This window comes from Orcinus orca, chromosome 13 (genome assembly GCF_937001465.1).
Source record: "Orcinus orca chromosome 13, mOrcOrc1.1, whole genome shotgun sequence".
NCBI classification, from domain to species: domain Eukaryota; kingdom Metazoa; phylum Chordata; class Mammalia; order Artiodactyla; family Delphinidae; genus Orcinus; species Orcinus orca.
Genome location: NC_064571.1, coordinates 29012150 through 29028795, shown reverse-complemented (window position 1 = coordinate 29028795; position 16646 = coordinate 29012150).

The window sequence follows — 16646 nt, the reverse complement described above, 5'->3', positions numbered from 1 at the left end:
GATACCCCTGTGCCATGCGGCTACTTCCCACTAGCTATCTACCTTACGTTTGTTAGTACGTATATGTCCATGACTCTCTCTCGCCCTGTCACAGCTCACCCTTCCCCCTCCCCATATTCTCAAGTCCGTTCTCCAGTAGGTCTGTGTCTTTATTCCTGATTTACCCCTGGGTTCTTCATGACATTTTTTTTTCTTCTTAAATTCCATATATATGTGTTAGCATACGGTATTTGTCTTTTTCTTTCTGACTTACTTCACTCTGTATGACAGACTCTAGGTCTATCCACCTCATTACAAATAGCTCAATTTCGTTTCTTTTTATGGCTGAGTAATATTCCATTGTATATATGTGCCACATCTTCTTTATCCATTCATCCAATGATGGGCACTTAGGTTGTTTCCATCTCCAGGCTATTGTAAATAGAGCTGCAATGAATATTTTGGTACATGACTCTTTTGGATTTTGGTTTTCTCAGGGTATATGCCCAGCAGTGGGATTGCTGGGTCATATGGGTGTTCTATTTGTAGTTTTTTAAGGAACCTCCATACTGTTCTCCATAGTGGCTGTAGCAATTTACATTCCCACCAACAGTGCAAGAGTGTTCCCTTTTCTCCACACCCTCTCCAGCATTTATTGTTTCTAGATTTTTTGATGATGTCACATCTGACCAGTGTGAGATGATATCTCATTGTAGTTTTGATTTGTATTTCTCTAATGATTAATGATATTGAGCCACGTTGCATGTGTTTGTTGGCAATCTGTATAGCTTCTAGGGAGAAATGTCTATATGGGTCTTCTGCCCATTTTTGGATTGGGTTGTTTGTTTTTTTGTTATTGAGCTGCATGAGCTGCTTGTAAATTTTGGAGATTAATCCTTTGTCAGTTGATTCATTTGCAAATATCTTCTCCCATTCTGAGGGTTGTCTTTTGGTCTTCTTTATGGTTTCCTTTTCTGTGCAAAAGCTTTGAAGTTTCATTAGGTCCCATTTGTTTATTTTTGTTTTTATTTCCATTTCTCTAGGAGGTGGGTCAAAAAGGATCTTGCTGTGATCTATGTCATAGAGTGTTCTTCCTCTGTTTTCCTCTATGAGTTTGATAGTGTCTGGCCTTACATTTAGGTCTTTAATCCATTTTGAGTTTATTTTTGTGTATGGTGTTAGGGAGTGTTCTAATTTCATACTTGTACATGTACTTCTCCAGTTTTCCCAGCACCAATTATTGAAGAGGCTGTATTTTCTCCACTGTATATTCTTGCCTCCTTTATCAAAGTTAAGGTGTCCATATGTGCGTGGGTTTATCTCTGGGCTTTCTATCCTGTTCCATTGATCTATATTTCTGTTTTTGTGCTGGTACCATACTGTCTTGATTACTGTAGCTTTGTAGTATAGTCTGAAGTCAGGAAGCCTGATTCCTAAAGCCTCATTTTTCGTTCTCAAGATTGCTTTGGCTATTCGGGGTCTTTTATGTTTCCACACAAATTGTGAAACTTTTTGTTCTAGTTCTGTGAAAAATGCCAGGGGTAGTTTGATAGGGGTTGCATTGAATCTGTAGATTGCTGTGGGTAGTAGAGTCATTTTCACCATGTTGATTCTTCCAATCCAAGAGCATGGTATATCTCTCCATCTATTTGTATCATCTTTAACTTTTTCATCAGTGTCTTATAATTTTCCGCATACAGGTTTTTTGTCTCCTTAGGTAGGTTTATTCCTAGATATTTTATTCTTTTAGTTGCAGTTGTAAATGGGAGTGTTTTCTTAATTTCACTTTCAGATTTTTCATCACTAGTGTATAAGAATGCCAGAAATTTCTGTGCATTAATTTTGTAACCTGCTACCTTACCAAATTCATTGATTGGTTCTAGTAGTTTTCTGGTAGCATCTTTAGGATTCTCTATGTATAGTATCATGTCATCTGCAAACAGTGACAGCTTTACTTCTTTTCCAATTTGGAAATCGAACCTGCATCGCCTGCATTGGAAGGCATATTCTTAACCACTGGACAACCAGGGAAGTCCCCACTCTTGTATTATTTTAAATTTAGTCCTCATTTCTGAATGTTTTTTCTTTTATTTTGAATTCCGTCCTGAGTTCTATCATCTTAACTAATTCTGGTTTATGCTGTTTGTTCATCTTTTTTTTATTATGGTAAAATATACATAGAACAAAATTTAGTATTTCTACCATTTTCAAGTATACAATTCAGTGACATTAAATACATTCACAATGCTGTGCGACCATCACCACTATCCAAATTCAAAATAATTATGTCTAAAGATTGAGCAGGACCTCAGAAAGATGGAGGCAGCAGCATAGTTTCTGAATCTCTCCAAACCGTTTCATGGAAGAAGATCAACTAAAACCAAACACCCATAGGTGGCATTTATCAGCATTTACCATTGCCAGAACTTTTTCACCATCCTAAACAGAGACTCTAGAGCCATTAAACAATAACTTCCCATTCCCTCCTCGATTCATGTTGTTTCATCTTTTCCATTGTTTTTCCTAACATCTTTTAGCCCACTTTGAAATAATAGATTACAGTTTTGATCTGTTTTGTGGACCTGTCTTTTCCAACTTGATTTTATTGTCTGAAGAGATCCTATTCTGCTCCTTATTCTCTTTTTTCTTACACTACCTCTGTGCGGGATTTGATCCCAATCCTTTTCTTTTAATGATTTTTGGTTGAAAAAAGTTTTAAAGCACTTTGAAAAGGAGGTGCGAGGCCATGTGGAAACGTGTTCCTCATGGCTGTTTCATCAGTGCTTCACACACTGTTTTGAAATAACTCTTTTCCAGGAGACATAAACCAGTGGGCTTTATCATTGGACAGAGTGCAGAGAAAGGACCCCACAAAGGCTGATCTCCTTAGCAAAAATGATTTAGTTATGGTTTCACCCAAGATTGGTCACAATCCAGCCTGGGAAACTCAATGAACCAGAGACAAGGTATAATGCCATATTTCCTTCTCTCTGCCTCAGCTCTCAAGGATTGTTCACCTACATGTTATGAGTAATTATTAGTTGATTTCTGTTCATAATTAGTATCAGAAGACACAGCACTTATGGGCCTAATTACACTGCCCAGCTACGCAACATTCTTCTTCATTTTGCCTTCCTGTCCACCAGCAGGAACCTGATTTATTTTTGTTCTCCCCTCACCACAGCCCAGTAATTTTTGTGAATGACTCTCAGTCTCGCCGGAATCTGTATCTCTCACTCTGCCCCAACATCCCACCCCATCATTCGCTCCCTGAAGTGTACTCTAGAAATTTAGGTAAACTGGATGTTTTACCACTGTTCACCATCTCTTATGAAACCAGAAGAAGAGCAGCTCTCTTATGGAATGACAGAGAACTTGTAAGGATAAAACACCAGTCTGCAGGAGAAAGGGAAGAAGAGAATGATGGAAATAGTTTCCAGGAAAACCATTTTTACATTTTGTTTTGTTTGTTCCTGGTAAATAAATTGAAATCTTCTAAACATTAAAAGAAAATCTAAACCACTAAATTCAATAATACAGGAATATAACTTGTTAAAAAAATTTCTTTGGGTGCGCAGCATGTGGGATCTTAGCTCTCCAACTAGGGATTGAACCCACGCCTGCTGCATTGGAAGCACAGAGTCTTAACTGCTGGACCACCAGGGAAGTCCCAGAAATATAACTTTTAGAGGAGAAGTTATAAACCCATTGGTTATATGAACTGGAGATTTTTAGTAAGAAGTCATATATTTTAAATGACTTGGAGCTTTAAAGGAAGGAAGGAAGGAAGGAAGGAAGGAAGGAAGGAAGGAAGGAAGAAAAAGGGACTTCCTTGGTGGTGCAGTGGATATAATATCAAAAATAAAGTAATTAATTAAATAAATTTTAAAAAGAAAAAAATGCTGAAATCCACTGACTAATTATTCAGGCTGTTATATCTCGCTATTTCCAGATACATCCCTTTCAAAACTTTTGGTTAAAGGTTATCTTATGTCAGAACAAATGAATTACAAACTTTTCTCTTTTTCCAAAATTTGAGAAATTCCCCTACACTTCTACCTTCAAATTTTATAAAAAGGGAAAAGTAGTGACAACCCTTATACTTACATCCAATTGCATCATCTGACCACATGCCTTCTACATCAATCAAATATCTAAAAAACAACAAAATTCCAGTCATTTGTAAATAAAAAGAAAAGAAAATCAAGGTTTTGCAGAAAAGGTCCAATTTCGCTTTACAAATATAGATATAAAAATCCTAAGAAAATATCAGCACATCTAATCAATAATTATTAAAGAATGATATACACCAGGACTACAAAAAGGCGTTATTCCAAGGATGCAAGGATAACGCAACTTTAGAAAATCTATTAATATAATTATTTACATTGATACAACAACTTAATTAATAAATGAAAGAGAATAAAATACAGGACCAAACTGGCAGATGTTAAAAGGTTATCTGACAACATGCAGCAGTCAGTTTCGGTGAACATTCTCTGCACGCTAAAAACAGGAGGCTTAATATGACAGAGTATTCATCAAGAACCAACAAATAAAAAAACACACAGTGTAGTGACTCTAAGTGGGTTAATTATGATAAAAGAATCAAGTGCAGCAGGATGTTGAGTGATGATTAGTGATGTTGAGCAGCTTTTCATGTGCCTCTTGGCCATCTGTATGTCTTCTTTGGAGAAATGTCTATTTAGGTCTTCTGCCCATTTTTTGATAGGGTTGTTTGTTTTTTTAATAATGAGCTGCATGACCTATTTATATATTTTGGAGATTAATCCTTTGTCGATTCGTTTGCAAATATTTTCTCCCATTCTGAGGGTTGTCTTTTCGTCTTGTTTATACTTTCCTTTGCTATGCAAAAGCTTTTAAGTTTCATTAGGTCCCATTTGCTTATTTTTTTTAAGGCTGCATTGTTCCTTTGCTCACTGATGAACACATAAAAGTCTGAAGTTTATGATATTATAAAACGTCAAAGTAATGAACATTGCTGTGTGAACACCTTTGAATATATATGCTTTGTCTCAGTTAACTTCACTCAGAATGGGACTTCTGCATCAAAGAGTTGATGCCCTTATGATTTTGTGTACGTTGCTACACTGTACCAATTTATGGTTGTTCATGCAGGAAATACTTACTGAGCATGTGTTATGTTTAAGAACTGTGCTGAGTGCTAGCAACAAGACTTGTGAAATTTTGTGAGTGAAGAGACTTGACCTCCCCTTTGTGAATTCTAACTGTCCAGAGAAGGAATAGATATTCAAGAATCATACACTGCATGTAGGATTACATCTCTGACAAGTGCCAAGGAGAGGAACACGGTACCATGAGAACATATTTTAGGGAGGATTTGATCTCATCATGGAGATTAGAGAAGGTTTATTTAGGGATGTTTCAGCTGATATCTGAAGGTTGAGTAGGTATTAACCAGATAGGGACGTTGGGGACAGATTTCTGAGCATAAGGAATAGCAGAAGACCCTATAAGAGGAAAGCATATGCTGTGCTGGAGGAACTGGCCAGGAAGGTGGGGCTGTTGGGGGAGCATGTGATTATAACGGAGCTACAAGTGTGGGCAGCAGCTCGATCGTGCAGGCTTATGTTTAAGGTTTCAGAATTTAAGAGTAATAGAAAACCATTGAACTTTTTTTTTTGAGGTGAGTGTGTGGAACATACCCAATTGCATTTTCAACCTATCATTTTGCTACCGAGTGGAGAATACACTGCAGGGAGAAAGAGTGGAAGCGAGGAAACAAGATAGGAGACTTTTGTAGAAACTGGGCATAATGGTGGCTTGGACCAGGGTATGGTGGTCATTTTGGTGGAAAGATGTGGACAGATTCTAGAGGTATGTAGGCAGTATCATTGTTAGCACTGGTGGTGGGTTGAGGATGAGGGTGAGGGAGAAATAGCTGTCAATGATGGTGATTCCTAAGTTTCTGACCCCTATGTCTTTTAAGATAGGGGTTCCCTCCTTGTGCCTGGGAAAACGCACGTATGTTTTAGCAGTAGGACACCAGCCTCTCAAACAAACTTAAAGGCGGTCGACTCTAGTCACACTAGGATACTAAGCTGAGCGCTTCTCATCATTGGGCTGAAGAGGAAGAGGATTAAGGCAGAGCTCTGCAACCGTTCTAACACACTGCGCCCTCTGGTGTGCACTCTTGGGCAGAGAGTACAACATAGGCGGAATTCCTTTTGCCTCAATTTGACAAGACGAAAGTATTTCTGGTCGGAATACGGATCATTTCAGGCAGTGGCAACGATTTCTAGGCAACTCACCGTTGGCTCCCTTACCTGAAGGCAGCTGTAAACTAACGTGCGGAAACCGTTGCTGCATAGGCCTTCCAGAGGGACTGTAGCCTTATTCCAAAGAGACCAAGGAGTTTCAAAGGCCGAATCGATACAATGGGTGACATTTCTGAGGTCTGGCACTCAGGAGACTCACCCATGGTCTACAGAGAGAAGCTAGGACGACACACATTTCACACAGCCTTCACTCTAGATGAATCCACCGTGTACGCTGGCACGAGGGCATGTTTCAAGGGCATGCCTCTTCTTAATTCGCACGGCTGTCCCTTTAACAGGGCTCACCTCGCACTTGACTTCCATTTGACCCTCCACCTAAGGAAAGGGCTCTGCCACTAGACTCTGCCTGCACTACCCAGAAAGCAAGCGCTACTCCTCGTGGAAGAGGAACCCGTCTAAGCAGGTAACACTAAAGACTCCGCCTTCTGAACGCTTCCAGTAAACGGTCAACGTTCGCCCTGAAAGCTGCCCTGGAAAAAACTCCCCTGTCAGGCTTCCACGCAAAGTGCAAGTTTTTCCTTCTGCAACATTACCATTTTCTCACACCCCTGGAGCACAAGGCTGTGTGGGGTTTTCGTGAGAAAATCCTGAAGCATACACGTCTGCATGTTCCCTTTGAGGCATGTGGAGGGGTCTGCTTCTAAAGAGTTTGTATTAGCAACTAATCAAGATGTTTTTGCAGAAGGCTCCTGATTAGCTGTTGGTATACTAAGAGTGAATCAGAGTTAGCATAGTTTCTGATTTACATTGTCAATGTGGATGATCATTTTTTACTCCTGGGTGTGGTGGTGGTGAGGAGTGAGGGAATGTTCCTTTCCTGCTGCTGCTGTTTCAGTCCTGTCAAGAGAGCTCTTAGGGTCATTTCAGCCCTGCTTCTTTACTGACTCTGCCCCAGGGTGATCAAGTGACTTATATAGAAATCTTGAAAAGAATTAAGTGAGCATGCTTGCCTTGACTAATTCTGTTCTCTCCCTTGAGAGTGTGAGTGAGTGTCTTCTGTTTCTCTCATTCTGTGTATTACTAGTTAGTAAATCTGCCCAATTCTGGAGTTCTGTTATATGATCATTTCATTGAAACTGGATTCTCAAGCCAGGGCTATCAACAGTAACAGGAATATTCGGCCCTCCATCTTTTCGCTTTTATCTTGTTTCCTAATTTATTCCAAACCAAATGGAGTTAAGGCATTGTACTAGCTGGAAGGTAATTAAAAAACCCTAACACTTGGTGCATTACCTGGGAACACTGAGAAATAAAAAGAAAGGAGCAGACATTTTAGAGAGCAAACTGTCCTTGTGGAAGATATTTTGTTACTGCCAAGGAAGGTAGCCTAGTGCCTTGGATTTTAATGTATGGTGGGATTTTGAGACCTTTGACTGTTTGAAAATATTTAGGTTTGTGCAGTAAACTGCTGAAGCCTAGAAAAGGTTTAATGCATGCTGTATAAGTGTCCCGTGCTTGCTGGGAGACTAATAAACTTGGAGGCTTAACACAAGAGAAATTTACTATCTCACAGTTGTAGAGGCCAGAAGTGTGATATCAAGGTGTCAGCAAGGCTGCTCTCCCTACAGATGCTCTAGGGGAGATTCTATCCCTTGCCTCTTTCAGGTTCTGGTGGTTGCCATCTTCCTTGGCTTGAAGCCACATCACTCAGTTTTTGTCTCTGTCTTCACATCACCCCCTTTCTGTGTCTGTATCTTCTCTTTTGTCTGTCTCAAATGTCCCTCTGCCCTTCTTGTATAATAAGGACAACTGTCATTCTATTTAGACCCATCCAGATGATATAGGATGGAAATCCCATCTCAAGATCCTTAACGACATTTGCAAAACTGTTTTTTTTCAAATGAGGTAACAGTCAAGGATTAGGACATGGATATATCCTTTTGGGGGCCACCCATCCAACCAGCCATAAGATACTTTGATTTTGGCTGATGGCTGCAGCTTATGGTGTGGGAGAGTGGCTGTTTCTTTCGAGTCACTTAAGTAAAGGTCTGACATAAAGAAAAGGGGCGTTAGGGAGTTGCAGGTGACTGAGCAATACCTGGAGCGGAATGAATAAGGCACCTGGAGGGTCTTTAGTATACAGAGATCTTTACCTGGCACTTGACTTGAGAGTGTGCAGGAGTTTACAGGGCAGGAAAGTCTCAGGCAGCCGTCCACCTTGCCTTACTCTTCAGGTACAGTTTTTCCCAAGCAGGCTTGACTGAGACAAAGACTCAGTTGTAAGGAAAACATGTCTTGTAGAACTTGTCAGCATTGACACATATGGTCTACCGTAGGCTGAAGTGACTCCCTTTACATGTGGACCCAAGCTGACACTGGATTTGTCAATTATGCTGGAGAAAGAAATGTTCTCTTAAAGGCAGCCGCCTTTGGTCTATGCAGTTCCATAGCAGGAGGCAGTGAAAATGGCCATGGCAGCATAGGACTGTCAAATCTACGCATCAGAACTGGAGGTGTAATGTCACTTGACAGATCCCGTAATCAGTTCAGTACTGCAGTGTGAACCACAAGGTCATCAAAGAGGAAGGATAACTCAAGAGTCCATGTGTGACAGATGCTCAGGGCTGTGCACTGCACGTGGCAAATTCATAGTGACAACTCAACGTCAGGCTTCAAAGATTCCTCCTGGTTCGAAGTTCGCAAGTCAGAAATTTCAGTTAAATGGCATAGACTAATGGACATCCTAGTGACGTTAAAATGAAAGAGACTTTATCTTTCTCTCAAATGCCATTGAGTTTCTGCTTTGTTCTTTGGTCAAATTCTGTACTGGATTCTGGGAACAAACATGTGCCTAGTTTCTGTCTTCTTGGAGTGGGGCATTGGCTTGCTTTTGAGATTGTTTTTAAATTTTGGGGATAGTGCTGTAAAATCAAATTGTATCTTAGTAACTCCTTAGACTCTTTAAAAGCATGGTTCATGAGAAACTTGATAAACTGATAAAACAGCCAAGGCCCTGAGAGACCCACACCCGTGTCAGTGACAGAAGTCCAAGCTACAGATACTGAAGGAGCCCTCAGTCCTATTCAGGCAATGAAAGCCCTGTCACTGAGAATGAACCAAATGTACATCTGGGAGGATGGTTTATGGACATTTAGGACTTTGGATTTTTAACCTACAGTAACAAGGAAACTTGATTTCAAAATTGGGCTTTAATACTTTGGGACCTTAACTCATAAGAGCGTTTAATGTGTGCCCTTTTAATTTCTCTGTGAAGAATTTGATACTGGCAGAGGTGTACTTTCAAATTTGCAACATTTCTATGATTTCTGAATTGTATTACTGGATGCTTTTATGTATTTAATCTTAGTTTGTCACTTAACCTCATCAACTTTCTATGGTTAGCTGTGCTGTGGATGGCTGGTAGAACAAAAAGTTGTTTCTGATCATTGGATATGAGTAGCCATGGAGTTAATTTAAATTAAAGCAATTTCTCACCCATATCAGAGACTTCTGGGATGAAACTCTAAGTCGTCCACCAGCAGTTCCCAGAAGCCACTCAAACGAGTAGCCCCATAAAAGTGCGAGCAGGACTGTCCCAATAAAGGTCTTTTCTTTGTCCTGAAGGGAGAGCCATATTCTGTTAATTACAGGCTTAAAGGCATAGTTGAGTGGGTTGAGATTGAAAAAAACAGGGAAACATTAGTGAAACAGGGAAGCATTAGTGACAATTTCCCTTCTCGTTCCTAATGGTACCAGCATGTGAAGGGAATTTGAGTAGTATAACTTTTAACCTCCCTGCTCTTATACTCACTGACACTGGCTAGGTGAGGTGACCTACTTGACTGGCAAAGTTGGGAAGAATAACTGGCCATGCTTTGCTAAGCTCTTCTTTCCTTCATCTTGGGAGTGAGTCTGGTGATAGAGAGACAAAAGTTCTCTGCTCCATTGTGGACATGCCCCTTTCACATGGGTTTGCCTGGAACCAACTTGCTGCAACAAAGTGTTGGTAAGTCTGGATAATTCTAGAATTCACTTGACAGACTCACTTGGCTGTCTCATGAAACCCCATTTTCCAACATGGGCTCTAAAAGTAAAAAGTGACATAATGTGTGGGCTCCAGTGCAAAATGAAAATATAGTGCCTCTTGTTCAAACTGCAAAGAAAAAGTGTTGTTGAAAGTATTTGCACTGGGGTGCATAGTGTCCTCCCCAAATTCATGTTCACCTGGAACCTGTGAATGTGGCCAAGTAAATTCTTTTTTCAGATAGAATCGAGATAAGATGACTTCATACTACATTAGGGTGAGCCCTAAATGGGTTCTATGGGTTGTTCTCTCTTCTGTTTTTCATATATGTCATCTTTTTCAGCAGAAGTGTTTGGCTAATATTGGGAAGTAACACGAGTAAGAAAGGATATGATAAGATTCCTTGGATATTCTTGTTTTTTAAAAAACAACTGCTTTCTTTCTGTGTTAGAAGTAAGTTCAGATTCAAATGGAAAGCATGGCCTCCCGGAGCTGTTAACACCTTCACTTAGTCTTGGATATGAGCAGTAGCACAGAATTCTGGTGGAACTCAGTAAGACTCCAAATGGGTACCAAATAAGCATGTCATGGAAAGCACACCATAAGCAGGGTGAAAACTAGATGTGAATGGGGCAGCAGGAATGGTGGCAGACACACATATTGCACATGTCTCCTCTGCTCATGTGTTTATTTTATTGTCCTATAAATTTTACTTACAGAACGTAAGTTCAAAGATAAAATCATTAAGAATTTCAAGACAGCAATAGCACAGCATGAAACCAAGCAAGCGTGGGGCCCTTCTGAGCATGGTTCATGCGGGACTTGATCGACTGGTAAAAGAGCCAAGGCTCTGAGATACCCACACCATGTCAGTGACAGAAGTCCAAGCTACAGATATTGAAGCAGCCCTCACTGCCACTCAGGCACAGAAAGGCCTGTCACTGAAAATGAACCAAAATGTAAATTTAGGAGGATAATTTATGGACTTTTAGGACTTTGGATTTATAACCCACAATAACAAGAAAACTTCATTTCAAAAGAGAGTGTCAGGTCTTCATGTTTGCTTAGGTTGTTGAGGGTCCTTTGTGGTTACATATCAATTTTGGAGTCGTTTCTTCTATTTCTGCAAAAATAGGGTATTTTGATAGACATTGCATTAAATCTGTAGGTAGCTTTGTGTAATATGGACATTTTAACAATAGTTCATGAGCGTGAGATGTCTTCCCATTTATTTATGTTTTCCTTAGTTTCTTTCAATAATGCTGTAGTTTTCAGTGTACAAGTCTTTCATGTCTTTGGTTAAGCTTATTCCTAAGTATTTTATTCTTTTTGATGCTATTGTAAATGGAATTGTTCTCCTAATTTCTTTTTCGGATTGTTCATTGTTAATGTGCAGAAATGCAAGTGATGCGTATATGTTGATTTCATATTCTGCAAACAAATTTTGCTAAGTTTTATTAGTTCTAATAAATTTTTTGTGAAATACTTAGCATTTTCTACATCTTTTTCAATAGTTTCCCTTTCAGCCTAAGTGTATCCTTAAATCTAGGGGACATTTTGACCTCCATCTTAGGCTTTCATCTTAATTCTCAACTTCTTCAGAGTCTTAGCTGGTTAGTGTTCTCCTTATTGTTTGCCACTTTGGAGAATCCAACAAAATGTTCTACTCAAGGGGAGACCTCTTTTCTCTTCCACCTCTGAACCTGATATCACTTATTACTTACTTCATGCTCTTAGAACTTAGCATTCGAAATTTAAATGGTGATCTTTCTTAAAGGAGGTCAATATGCTCACCGAATTCAAGACCTCTGGTGAGTTGTGTTAAGTGTGTAGGAATCATATTAACTTCTTGGCTGTTACCCCCCTGGAAACATTTCTAAAGTGGCTTTTGAGCTTGATATTCAGGTTTATTGGACACCGCACTGAAGAGTTTAACAGAATAAGAGTAAGCTGGTCTTTCCTAAAGCAGACTTTATCCAAGGGTGACCTTGTAGCCACCTGCATCAGGCTCATCCTCGTTGAGTCATTGAGTGTCCTCAACTCCCCTAAACTGTAAACTCCTTATAGACAAGAATTATGTTTTATAGCTCTTGTTCCCCTTCCCTATACCTAAACATGCCTGGAATAGAAGGTGCCTCTACGAACAGGTGTTGCTTTATTTTAAACTACAGTTAGTACATGTATATGTTCATTTCCCTCTGGGAAAGGAGGCTACATTCCACAGGATTCAAATATCAAGCCTTTAAACTTTCTTGAACCCACAGATATATAAATAGTTGCATAACTATCCTCCCTCTATACAACTCTAAGATGATCATATCAAAGTATGGTCATTAATGTTTTTTTTTTTTTTTTTTTTTCAGTACGCGGGCCTCTCACTGTTGTGGCTTCTCCCGTTGTGGAGCACAGGCTCCGGACGCTCAGGCTCAGCGGCCATGGCTCGCGGGCCCAGCCGCTCCGCGGCATGTGGGATCTTCCCAGACCGGGGCACGAACCCGCGTCCCTGCATCGGCAGGTGGACTCTCAACCACTGCACCACGAGGGAAGCCCCCATTCATTGTTTTTAATTGCAAACAGATAATAAGCAAAGTGAAAGGAACTTCTTCCACCAAAGTAAAGGCCAAAGTTCAAAAAGTCAAATTAATATGGGGTTTGTTACTATCCTAAATAGAAAAGAACTATGACAAGAAATATCACAGTGTTGGTTGCTATTATCATCTTTTCATTTTCCATTACAGTTGTTTATATTATCTTCATGGGATATCACTGAAGTTATCAAGGTTTCTTAAAAGTCAAATTAAAAAACAAAATCCCTTGAAATGCCAATACAAAGGAAAATTAGTCAGAACATGAAAAAATGTTTTAGACAATTTGACAACATATATTCTTTGCTCATATCTCTTTTTGAGAGAAGTTCCATCTTATTCACACCCACATGTACTAGACTGAATAAAATACAACCCCATCACTCAATGGTGATAAAAAAAGGAAAGACAAGCTGGTTCCAGAAAATTCCTCTATTTATTCCTAGTATCTGGCTGCATCTGGCAAAAAAGAGCATTTTGAAATATTCTATAAATTTTTGTATTTTATTTTATAATTTGCTTATCTCAATGTAAATATTAAAAACGCATGAGAAATATTTTAACGTTTGGCATTTGACTATTCCTGTCTATTTCCTTAATGTTTCCTTTGTGTCCTATGATGATCTTTTGGGATAGACAGCACACACCACTCTCATACTCCCCAGACTCTACAGTCCCATACACGTGCAAAATAGCTTGTGGGGATGCGTTAACATACTCTTGGTTGAGGCAGGAAGGCTGTAGAGTACATAGTTTTTACACCTGAACATTTTAAGTGTTTTTGGAAAGTAACCCTAGTTTGAGTGCAAGTTCCATCGATTTATCAAATGCATCTCTGGTATACATAGGTATGTCCAGTAAAATGGTAAGGCTATATTACTGGGAGACTATTTACATGAGCAAGTGGAAAGACATCCGTGAAAGAATATATTATAACCAAGAGTCACATATAATACGTCAATCTAATAGAATGTAGATCCCAGAAACGTATCCACACATATAAGAACAATTGATTATTCAACAGAGCTGCAAAGCGAATTTCGAGGAGAAAGGATAGTCTTCTTGACCAATGGTGCCAGAAGCATATAGCACACGGATACTGTGCATAGATAGCCATATGCAAAAGTATGACCTTTGATCCCTACTTCACACCATATAAAGAATTAACTAAATGTAGATCAAAACATAAATCTCTAAAACGTGGACAAAATCTTTTTGACCTTGGGTTAAGCAAAGATTTCCTATAGATGACACCAAAAACAAGATCCATAAAAGAAAAAAAGTGATAAATTGGGTTTCACCTTTGGAAGCCATTATTAATAAAAGAAAAGCCACAGGTTGGAAGAAAATATTTAAAAAAAAATTATATACCTGAAAAGACTTGTGTCTCCAACACATATAGAACTCTCAAAACTCAGTAATTAGAAAAAAAATTTTTAATTAACAATATGGGTAAAAATATTTAAAAAGAGATCCTGCCAAGGAGGTGTACAGATGCAAATAAGCACATGAAGTTGCTCAATGTAATCAATTATTAGCTAAATGAAAATGAAAGCCCCAGGAGATACCACTACACACGTATTGAATGGCTAAAATTAGAAAAGTCCAACCACACCAAGTATTGGTGAGGCAGTGTAGGAACTGCAAGTCTTTTACACTGCTAGTGGGAAGGAAGATGGTACAGTCACTTCAGTCAACAGTTTGGCTGTTTCCTTATAAGTTGAACATACACCTACCGTATGATCCAGCCTTTCTGCACCTAGATGTTTATGCAAGAAAAATGAAAGCGTATGTTCATACAAAGACTTGTACATGGATCATCACAGCATCTTTATTTTTAATAGACAGAATTGTAACAAACCTCGAGCACCCATCAATAGGCAAATGAATAAACATACTGTGGTATACTCATACAGTGAAACACTACTCAGCAAAGCAAAGTGATTAACTATTGCTACCCACAAAAATATGAATTCCTCTCAAAATAATTACATTGTGTGAAAGAAGCCAGCTAAAAGCGTCCTCACTGTGTGAAGCCATTTATGTAAATTTCTAGAAAAATGCAAACACGTGTCTAACGATAGAAAGCACATCAGTGGTCACTTGGGGATGTGGAGGGGTGGAATGTGAGGGGAAAAAAAGGGGCTTTATGAATGAGGCATAAAAACACTTGCAAGTGATGGATATGTTCTTCCTTTTCATTGTGTTGGCAGGTCCATGGGTATATGCATATTTCAGAACTTAAATTGTGTGTTTTTTTTTTTAACATCTTTATTGGGGTATAATTGCTTTACAATGGTGTGTTAGTTTCTGTTTTATAACAAAGTGAATCAGTTATACATATACATATGTTCCCATATCTCTTCCCTCTTGCGTCTCCCTCCCTCCCACCCTCCCTATCCCACCCCTCCAGGCGGTCACAAAGCACCGAGCCGCTATCCCTGTGCCATACGGCTGCTTCCCACTAGTTATCTACCTTACGTTTGTTAGTGTATATATGTCCATGCCTCTCTCTCGCCCTGTCACAGCTCACCCTTCCCCCTCCCCATATTCTCAAGTCCGTTCTCCAGTACGTCTGTGTCTTTATTCCTGTCTTACCCCTAGGTTCTTCAAGACATTTTTTTTTCTTAAATTCCATATATATGTGTTAGCATACGGTATTTGTCTTTCTCTTTCTGACTTACTTCACTCTGTATGACAGACTCTAGGTCTATCCACCTCATTACAAATAGTTCAATTTCGTTTCTTTTTATGGCTGAGTAATATTCCATTGTATATACGTGCCACATCTTCTTTATCCACTCATCCAACGATGGGCACTTAGGTTGTTTCCATCTCCAGGCTATTGTAAATAGAGCTGCACTGAACATTTTGGTACATGAATCTTTTTGAATTTTGGTTTTCTCAGATAATTTTGGTTTCACAGATTTAGAAACAGGTTGGTTTTCTCAGATAATTTTGGTTTCACAGATTCAGAAACAGGTTGATCAAGGTCACACAGCTGATAAGTAACCCAGCTACAACTTGAAATCTGAGTTTAGAACTAACACTCTTTATTAATATATTTTGCTGCCTCTTAAAGGATAGTGCAATCCTAAAAGTGAATTCAGTTACAGGTATTAGGACCTTATTCAGGCAATATCTATGTGATAAAGTGAGGGAGAAAATCCATTCTCTTGGGGAATCAGACAGCAAGCACACATTGAAATCTCATTAGAAATTAGTTACAGCAAATAATACGTTTAAATGTTTCAGTATATCATCCTCCTCCACAAAAAGGACACTTCCACTTTCGCTTAATATCCTATCCTTAATCAGCAATGACAAGAGCCTCAATTATGGATTGCTTTCTATATGTGCCTAAAGCCATGCTTAGCAATTTATATAAAATATCTCATTTAATCCTCACAACCAGACTATTAAGTCTATGATTTCTTCCTGTCAATCAAGGGAACAGTATACAAAGCTCAAAGAACTCGAACAGCTACTAACCTACCTAGTTAAGGGAAGCAGAGCAATTCTGGCCCACAAACACCTTGGAAGCTAATCACCTCTGCCTTTCACATGGAAGCCACAGTTGTGAGATTATTCAGCAGTCACCCGGTGAGATGTAATGCATTTTATCTGATACGACTGTGGGAAATGTGCTATAAAAATAAACCCAGTGTGCCTTGCTTGTTATGCCGAAGAAACCTCCCTGGACAGTGTGAGTGGATAAAATATTGAAGAAATATTGCTGCCCATGATTAGAGTTAGAGGGATGGAAAAAAATGAAGCATATATTTGAGAAGGGGATAA